We start from the raw sequence: 9,419 nt of genomic DNA, 5'->3' as shown, positions 1-9,419 counted from the left end.
GGGTTTAATAATATTGATCGAGGTCGTACCCGAATCAAATAAACATGAAAATGCAGTAACTAGGAAGTGATCCTAGGTCGTTTCCCAACGAGCAGTGACAAGCCAAATGTTCATAATATACTTGCAGTAACAGTAACGATGGGGGGGGGGGGGGTTGGTTGTTTGGTAATTAAAGAGTAGAACAAATAAAATGGAATACGAAACTACTAATATTAAAAACGGGTTGTTTCCTCTGATTCAGAAGCCACTCTCTTATCCTGGGTTATGGAGAATCCGTCCCTAACAGTCAACCACTTAATCCAACCCTATTTCAATTTACTAAGCGAAAATCAACTTAGGGTTTTCAATACGTGATTAGGCACCACATACACCAGTTAGTCCTTCGTCCATTAAGCATGAACGCAAGTTAGGCTCAGAGGCAATTAATCGAACACGAAGCGTGCACTGATTAATATTCACGAAATTGGGATAACTGGTGAAGGGAAAACTGCCAGGAAACCACATTACAAACGAAACCTCAAAGAGAGTTGGGCTTCGTCCTCAAAAGGAAACAACACCAGAAAATCTAGCCTTCCATGGATTCAAACAGAAAACGCAAATGAAACATGAAGCAGAAACGTAAATGAACAAGAACGTAAATGAACAGAAACGTAAATGAATAGAAACGTAAATGAACAGAAACGTAAATGAAAGTAGAAGAAGAAGCAAGAATGAACTCGTAATTAGAAGCAGAAAACGGAAATTTGCATTAAGAACGAAAACTGTAACAAGGGCACAGAAAAACGTGAAAACCTAAAACCAAAGCTCTGAATAATGAAAATAGCATAGCAGAATAGAATGCCCTGCACGAATCCCAAGGTAGCTATTTAAAAAGAGTCACTCAAAGTCACTGGGCCCTATTACAATACTCTGGCCCAAAACGAAATAAACACTGAACAACATAAAATAAAATTGCGAAATTTCCTAATTAGAAATTAACTAAGGTAAGCGCTGCTTTATTTGCCCTCTTCAAGTCCACAACCAAAATCCGGATTAAGCCCAATGTTTCATTAATTCCTGAAATTAGATTAAAAACATCAAATTAGCTAAATGAGCCCAAATAATAAAACTGCCTAATTAATTGACAATTAAGACCAATCAATAATTAAAATGGTGCAAAAAGGGTTTAGAAAATAGAAGAAAATGATGGCACATCAAAACCCCCCATACTTAGCCTTTTGCACTCCTGGGCAAAATGAAACAAAGAACAAAATCCAAGGATATGAAAGGGAGACAAACAAAAACATTCACATATTTCTCAATGAACATCAAGGAATGAAAGGAATGGGTAACATCTAACATAAGGAGATCCAAAAAGTCAAGACATTCATGAAAATCATCCAAGCAACCCAATCATGGAAAAATAGTTAATCAGCTCAAGTATGAAAAGTGATAAAGCCTCACAAGATATACACTCTATCTCTCAAGTGTCTAGGCTACTATTTACCCTCAAAGCACCCATGAAAGCAAACACCACATAAACTTGGCAAGATTCTAAAATTGACAATCAACCCATAAACACAAGCACATGAGGATCAAAAGGTCTTTTAAGGTTGTAATGGGGCCAAGGACAAGGTATGGAGAAATATGGAATAAGTGGCTAAATCCCAAAGGAATAGAGGAGCAAAGGGGAATAAGTGCATATTAAGAAAAAAATAAAAAGAAGTAAAGATAAAAATTAATCATGAAGAGTAGAACCAAGAGTTTCATCATTCTTGTGCCATTTAAGATCTTATTCACTCAACTTTATTTCTTTTCTTTTTCTTTTTTTTTTCGAATTTTTTTTTTTGAATTTTTTTTTTGAATTTTTTTTTTTTTTTTTACTCTTTAGCCTTTGAGAAACAACATTTCATTCAGCATGTCCAACATTTAACCAATATACAATGTACATCAAGTATGGCCCAAAATACATCATGAAGCATAGCCAACAAAACAAGTTGTCCAATGAAACAAAAACCCCCCACACTTATTCCCAAAACAATTCCAAAGCTTCAAAATTCCTTAAGGATATGGTAATATCATGGTTTTTCACTTAAGGCTTGTAGTGAGCTTCAAAACAAGGAAAGGGAAACAAGGCTCAAAAGGGCTATCAAAGGAATTAATTCAAGGTAAGTCCATTTGGCTAGAAGCTTATAAGAACAAAATTGCCTTAATCATTTCCAAATATGCATGTGAATTAGGACGCATCAACAAGAATCAAGCCAAGGCTATTGTGCAAGCAATCAATGGGGCAAAACACACCAAATGATTATAATGATGGATGGCTCAAATTCTCACAAAGGTAAAATCATCACTTTCAAATTGAGCTTTCAAAACTATCATGACATGTAGAAAAGAATCAAGGATTTCAAGTCACAAAATGTCAAGAACTTTTATTTTCAAAACAATTACCCATTTCTTGAACATATCCTATAATTCAAAGAAAAACATGCAAAGTCGTACGTGCACATGAAATTGACCCAAAATATTAAACTGAAAATCCGACGAAACTAACAACATTAACAAATTAACACAACTAACAAATTAACAAAACCAACAAAACTAGCAAAACCAAAGAACACTCCCCCCCCCATACTTAAACAACACATTGTCCTCAATGTAGCACAATTAAAAGATTAAAAACAATTAAATCATCAAAGAGAATCGGACAAGTGTAATAAAAACAAAGAAGGAGATAGGAAAAGAAAAACTCCCTAAGTCATGGTGGAGGAAGAGTAGGGTGGAGTAAGGAAGTCTCTTCCACCACTACGTCCACTAAAGAAGGGTTCGTGAGGAATGGCTTAAGTCGATGTCCATTGACCTTGAAGCTCTTGTTTGTGGAGTCGCTTTTGATCTCAACTGTACCATAAGGAAAAACATTAGTAACAACAAAAGGACCAATCCACTTAGACCTCAACTTACCACTCATGAGTCCAAGCCTAGAATTATACAATAACACTTTTTGCCCAACCACGAAGTCTTTTTTAACTATCATGCTATCATGGAACTTCTTGGTCTTTTCTTTGTAGAATTTGGCATTCTCGTAGGCTTCTAGGCGGATTTCATCTAACTCACTCAGTTGCAACTTCCTTTCCTCGCCAGCTTGATCCATAGAGAAGTTGCAAGTCTTCACTGCCCAGTATGCTTTGTGCTCAATTTCCACTGGAAGATGACATGCCTTTCCAAAGACAACCCGATAAGGAGACATTCCTATGCGTGCTTTGTAGGCAGTCCGATGTGCCCAGAGAGCATCATCAAGCCTGGTACTCCAATCTTTCCTGCTTGGCTGCACAATCTTCTCTAGAATTCTCTTGATTTCCCTGTTAGAAATTTCTGCCTGTCCATTAGTCTGGGGGTGGTATGGTGTGGATACCCTGTGTACCACCCCGTACTTTTTAAGCAGGGCATGCATTGTCCTGTTGCAAAAATGGGTTCCTTGATCACTAACAATTGCTTTAGGTACTCCAAACCTGCAAAACAGATTAGACCTGACAAAGTCTGCGACAACTTTAGCATCATTAGTTCTAGTGGGCTTGGCTTCCACCCATTTTGAAACATAATCAACTGCAAGGAGAATATAAACATAACCAAAAGAGACAGGAAAAGGACCCATGAAATCTATACCCCAAACATCAAACACCTCACAGAATAGCATAGGTTGCTGAGGCATTTGTTGTCGCCATGTAAGTGTATTTCCTGCTCTCTGACACTGCTCACAAGTGCTGCAGATCTTCCACGCATCTTTAAAGATGGTGGGCCAATAAAAACCACAATCAAGCACTTTGCGAGCTGTCCTTTGAACACCCAGATGACCTCCCGGTGCGGAAGAATGACAGAACTACAGGACTGAGTCAGTCTCATGATCTGGAATGCAACGTCTAATGACCTGATCACTGCACAATTTCCACAAGTAGGGGTCATCCCAAATAAAATGCTTAGCATCACTTTTAATCTTATCTTTTTGGGCCTTAGATGCTAAGGGAGGAAAAACAGAGGCAACTAAATAATTGACAATGTTAGCAAACCAGGGAGTAGAAAGAGAGTCAGAAATACTATACAATATATACAAATGATCATCCGGGAAATCATCCCGAATAGGTGAATCTGCATCAGAGACACGTTCGATCCGACTCAAATGATCAGCAACTAGATTTTGTGCTCCGCTCCTATCACGGATCTCCAAGTCAAACTCTTGGAGCCAGAGCATCCATCGGATCAACCTAGGCTTAGAATCAGCCTTCTTCAACAAGTACTTTAGAGCTGCATGGTCAGTATAAACAATAATGCGAGTACCAAGCAAATAAGATCGAAATTTTTCAAGAGCAAAAACTATGGCTAGAAGCTCTTTCTCAGTAGTAGTATAATTTGCTTGGGCAGCATCTAAAGTCCTAGAAGCATAATATATCACCCTGGGCAATTTATCAATTTTCTGAGCAAGGACAGCCCCCAACGCATAATTTGATGCATCACACATAAGCTCAAAAGGGGCTGTCCAATCGGGTGCCTGGATGATGGGGGTGGTAGTCAACGCTCTTTTGAGGCAATCAAAAGCCTCTTTGCATCTGTCATTAAAGTCAAACTCCACCTCCTTTTGCAACAAGTTGGACAGTGGAAGGGCTACTTTGCTAAAATCCCTTATAAATCGCCTGTAGAATCCTGCATGACCAAGAAAAGATCGCACCTCTCGCACACAAGAGGGGTAAGGCAATTGTGAAATAACAGAAATTTTTGCAGGATCTACTTCAATGCCCTTATTGGAAATAGTGTGGCCTAAAACTATACCTTGCTCAACCATAAAATGACATTTTTCAAAATTTAGAACAAGGTTAGTTTCAATGCATCTATTCAAAACTTTTTCCAAACTATTCAAACAACCATCAAAAGAGGATCCATATACAGTGAAATCATCCATAAACACCTCTATGCAATTTTCTAAAAAATCACTGAAAATACTAATCATGCACCGCTGGAAGGTACCAGGGGCATTGCACAGGCCGAAAGGCATCCTCCTATAAGCAAAAGTGCCGAAGGGGCAGGTGAATGTGGTCTTTTCCTGATCCTCAGGAGCAATAGTAATTTGCATATAACCAGAAAAACCATCAAGGAAACAGTAGTGGGATTTACCTGCCAGGCGTTCAAGCATCTGGTCAATGAATGGCAGGGGAAAATGGTCCTTTTTGGTAACCTGGTTCAGCCTCCTATAGTCAATGCAGACTCTCCAACTGTTCTGCACCCGAGTAGGAATCAACTCCTCCTTCTCATTTCTGATCACTGTGAGGCCAGTCTTTTTCGGGACTACCTGGACGGGACTCACCCATTGGCTGTCGGAGATAGGATAAATGATTCCAACTTGCAAAAGCTTGGTTATCTCCTTCTTCACTACATCAAGAATCACCGGGTTGAGTCTTCTCTGTGGCTGTCTTACTGGTTTAGCTCCATTCTCTAAATTTATTCGATGCATACATGTGGATGGGCTAATACCAGGAATGTCCGCCAGGGTCCAGCCTATAGCCTTCTTATGCTTCTTGAGAACTGACAACAACTTCTCCTCTTGCTCATCAGCAAGGGAGGCAGATATAATCACTGGAAAACTCTTGCTATCATCCAAGTAAGCGTATTTTAAATTTGATGGCAGAGGCTTCAATTCTGGTGTGGTCGGCTGGACAGTGGTAGAAGGAGATGGTTTCTCAGCCTTTACCTCATAAAGAAAGTCAGAGGTATGTGTAGTTCCTGAAACATGGTTAGTCCTATCTGACTCTATAAAATCAATCTCAAGAGGTAAAACACAACCACCAGGCATGCAATCAATATCACTCTCAGATTCACTCTCAGCATCAAATTCAGACATATGATCAAGTACAATTTCAGACTCAATGCATGAAGAGTGAGAGGCATGCAGATTAGAATAAAGATCAGTCATGTATTCATCAACAACATGGTCAATTATTTCAGCACGAAATACAGAAAGATCTTCAGATGGGTATTTCATAGCATCCAGAATATTAAAATGAACAGTTATATCACCAAACTCCATGGACAGTGTGCCTGCATAAACATCTATCTTAGTTCTAGCAGTTTTCATAAAGGGTCTGCCTAGAATGATGGGAACTGATCCTTGAGAAAATCCATCTTCCATATTCAAGATATAAAAATCAACAGGGAAAATCAGTTCACCAACTCTAACTAAGACATCTTCTATGAAACCAACAGGATAGGCAACACTTCTATTAGCTAAATGAATTACCACATCAGTTGACTGCAAGGGACCTAGAGATAGAGAATTTAAAATAGACAGAGGCATAACACTAACAGAAGCTCCTAAATCTAGCATGGCATTGTCAAACTTACTATTCCCTATGATACAAGGTATGCTGAATGTACCTGGATCTTTGCATTTTTCAGGAATTTGAGGAACAGATTTACCAATCAATGCGGAGACATTTCTGCCCATGCTAATCCGTTCACTTCCTTTAAGCTTCCGCTTATTAGTGCACAGCTCCTTCAAGAATTTGGCATATCTTGGAATTTGCTTTATTGCATCCAACAGAGGTATGTTTACCTCTACCTTTCTAAACGTTTCCAAGATCTCTTTCTCTGCCTCTTCCATTTTTTTGTTGGAAACTGCTCTTGGAGGGAATGGAAGAGGGGGAATGTGCTGCTTCTGCAAATCAGAATTACCTGTGGAAGAAGATTCACCTGCACAGAAATTGTTAGGTAAATTTTTGTCATCACCTTTTTCTGGAATAGAGTGAAGTTTGGCAGGTTCATTTGCAGATGAGGAAGGTGCTACGGGTTGAGGTCCTTGACATTGCTTTCCCGACCTCAATGAAATGGCACTGACATTTTTGGGATTTTGGACAGCTTGAGAAGGCAGCTTGTCAGAATTCTAGGACTGTTGTTGATTCAATTGGGTAGCTAATTGTCCCATCTGATTGGTTAAGCTCTGAATAGAGGCTCTGGTCTCTTGCTGAAACTGCATGTTCTGCATAGTCATTTGCCTCACAAGTTCTTCGAGGGAAGGTTGTGGAGGGGCCTCAACTGTTGGCTGTTTCTGGGGTTGTTGCTGTTGTTGGATTGGTGGAGGAATGTATGGTCTGCTTGGGCCAGCAGCATTTTGGAAGGAAGGAGCAGGCTGCTGTTGTTGCTGAGGGCTGGACCATCTGAGGTTAGGGTGATTCCTCCATCCAGGGTTGTATCTGTTGCTGGAAAGGTCATAATTGTTCTGCTGTGGTTGATTTTGCTGCTGAGGTTGAGGAGGTCTATTGTAAATATTTGCAGCATAAGCTTCAGGCTGCTCAATTGCTCCAGGTTGCTGCATGGAAGGGCAAAGGTCTGTATGGTGGTCAGCAGAGGAGCACAAACCACAAACCCTTGCGACAGGTACATATTTCTGATTCAAGGCCAGCTGGGTTACCAAGTTGACCAACGCATCCAGTTTGCCTTCAAGCTTCTTAGTTTCAGATGATGCAGATGGGTTTGTAGCTACCTCATGCACTCCTCTAATGACTATGGCATCATTTCTGGCGCTAAACTGCTGGGAGTTGGAGGCCATCTTCTCAATTAAATTTCTGGCTTCAGCAGGAGTCATGTCTCCAAGGGCTCCACCACTGGCAGCATCTATCATACTTCTCTCCATATTACTGAGTCCTTCATAAAAATATTGGAGAAGAAGCTGTTCTGAAATCTGATGGTGGGGGCAACTGGCACATAGTTTCTTAAATCTCTCCCAGTACTCATACAGGCTCTCTCCACTGAGTTGTCTAATACCTGAGATATCCTTCCTGATGGCTGTGGTCCTGGAAGCAGGGAAAATTTTTTCTAAGAATACTCTCTTAAGGTCATCCCAGCTCGTGATGGACCTTGGAGCAAGGTAATACAGCCAGTCCTTTGCCACTCCCTCTAATGAATGAGGAAAAGCCTTCAGAAATATGTGATCCTCTTGGACATCTGGGGGTTTCATGGTGGAGCAGACAATGTGAAATTCTTTCAAATGTTTGTGCGGGTCTTCACCTGCAAGGCCATGAAACTTTGGAAGCAAATGAATCAGTCCAGTCTTAAGAACATATGGGACATCCTCATCAGGGTATTGGATGCACAAGCTTTCGTAGGTGAAATCAGGTGCAGCCAGTTCCCTTAGAGTCCTCTCACGAGGTGGAGGTTGTGCCATGTTCTCAGAATGTGCAAAATCAGAATGCTCAGAATCAGAATGCTCAAAATTATAATGCTCAAGATCAGGATGTTCAAAATCACCAATAACAGAATGCACAGATTCACCAGTTATGGAATGCTCAGAATGATCAAAAGGTATAAAATGATGCCTAACTAATCTATGAAATGTCCTATCTATCTCAGGATCAAAGGGTTGTAAGTCAGATGGATTGCCTCTAGTCATACACTACATTCAGCATGCACACAACTAGTTGCCTTGTCATGTAAATAAAGGTGTAGGTTTGAACTACAGCTACCCTCAAATGATATCCAAATGACTTGAAATTTTGTGAGCAACCTTATAAAATGATGAGAAGATAGCACAAAAAATTTCAGACAAAAATTCAAAGTCTAACTATGAAAGCTAAAATTGGTAGGTTAAGAAAAATAAGTGAATAAAACTTGAAAAATAAAAAACTTTTGACAGAATCACTTTTTTTGGACGATGGAGACCTCAGCCGGCCTATGGTGGGCTGCCACGGCGTAGGAAATTTTTTTCTACCCCAAATGCATATATAATAATTGCGATTCTGATAACCGGAGCAAAAGTTATGGCTGTTTGAAGTTTTGACAAACACAAAATTTGCTACTTTTTTGGAACTTTCAAATCTGACCAAACTAAAGGCTCTAGCTATTTTTCCCACAAAATATGGATTAAAAGAAGTTACCACAAAAAAATTCAGCCAAAAATAACAACCCTAGCTACTATAACAAAAAATCCCAATTAATTCAGCATGGGTGGTCGCTAAAATCCGTCTCTAATTGATTTCTACTACTACTCTGTTTTTCTGCAAGCTGATTTCTACTACTACTCTGTTTTCAAGCACAATCTTCACAGCAAAACACCCAAGACTGAAACAGGGGAAACGCTTAATGGTAAAACTGAAACAGAACACACATTAAACAAAATACCAGGACACTAATCAACACTAACACACATACTAACATAATACTAACAATTAAACATAAAACACGAAAGGATTAAACACACAACACTAGCTAGCTATTATGAACCTTTGGACACTGCTCCCCGGCAACGGCGCCAAATTTGATCGAGGCCGTACCCGAATCAAATAAACATGAAAATGCAGTAACTAGGAAGTGATCCTAGGTCGTTTCCCAATGAGCAGTGACAAGCCAAATGTTCATAATATACTTGCAGTAACAGTAACGATGGGGGGGGGGGGGTTTGG

The 9,419-nt window shown here is 39.8% G+C and overlaps 1 non-coding gene across 1 annotated transcript; it reads left to right on the top strand.

The window, feature by feature from the left end:
* The first annotated feature begins 7,700 nt into the window (after positions 1-7,700).
* LOC114380658 lies at positions 7,701-7,807 on the top strand. The gene has a single exon (XR_003659831.1). It is a non-coding gene; the product is annotated as a small nucleolar RNA R71 (small nucleolar RNA).
* Positions 7,808-9,419: the final 1,612 nt, after the last annotated feature.

Source organism: Glycine soja, chromosome 12, assembly GCF_004193775.1.
Source record: "Glycine soja cultivar W05 chromosome 12, ASM419377v2, whole genome shotgun sequence".
NCBI lineage: Eukaryota > Viridiplantae > Streptophyta > Magnoliopsida > Fabales > Fabaceae > Glycine > Glycine soja.
The sequence above is the reverse complement of the archived record's forward strand: the minus strand, read 5'-3'. Positions and strand labels throughout refer to the sequence as shown.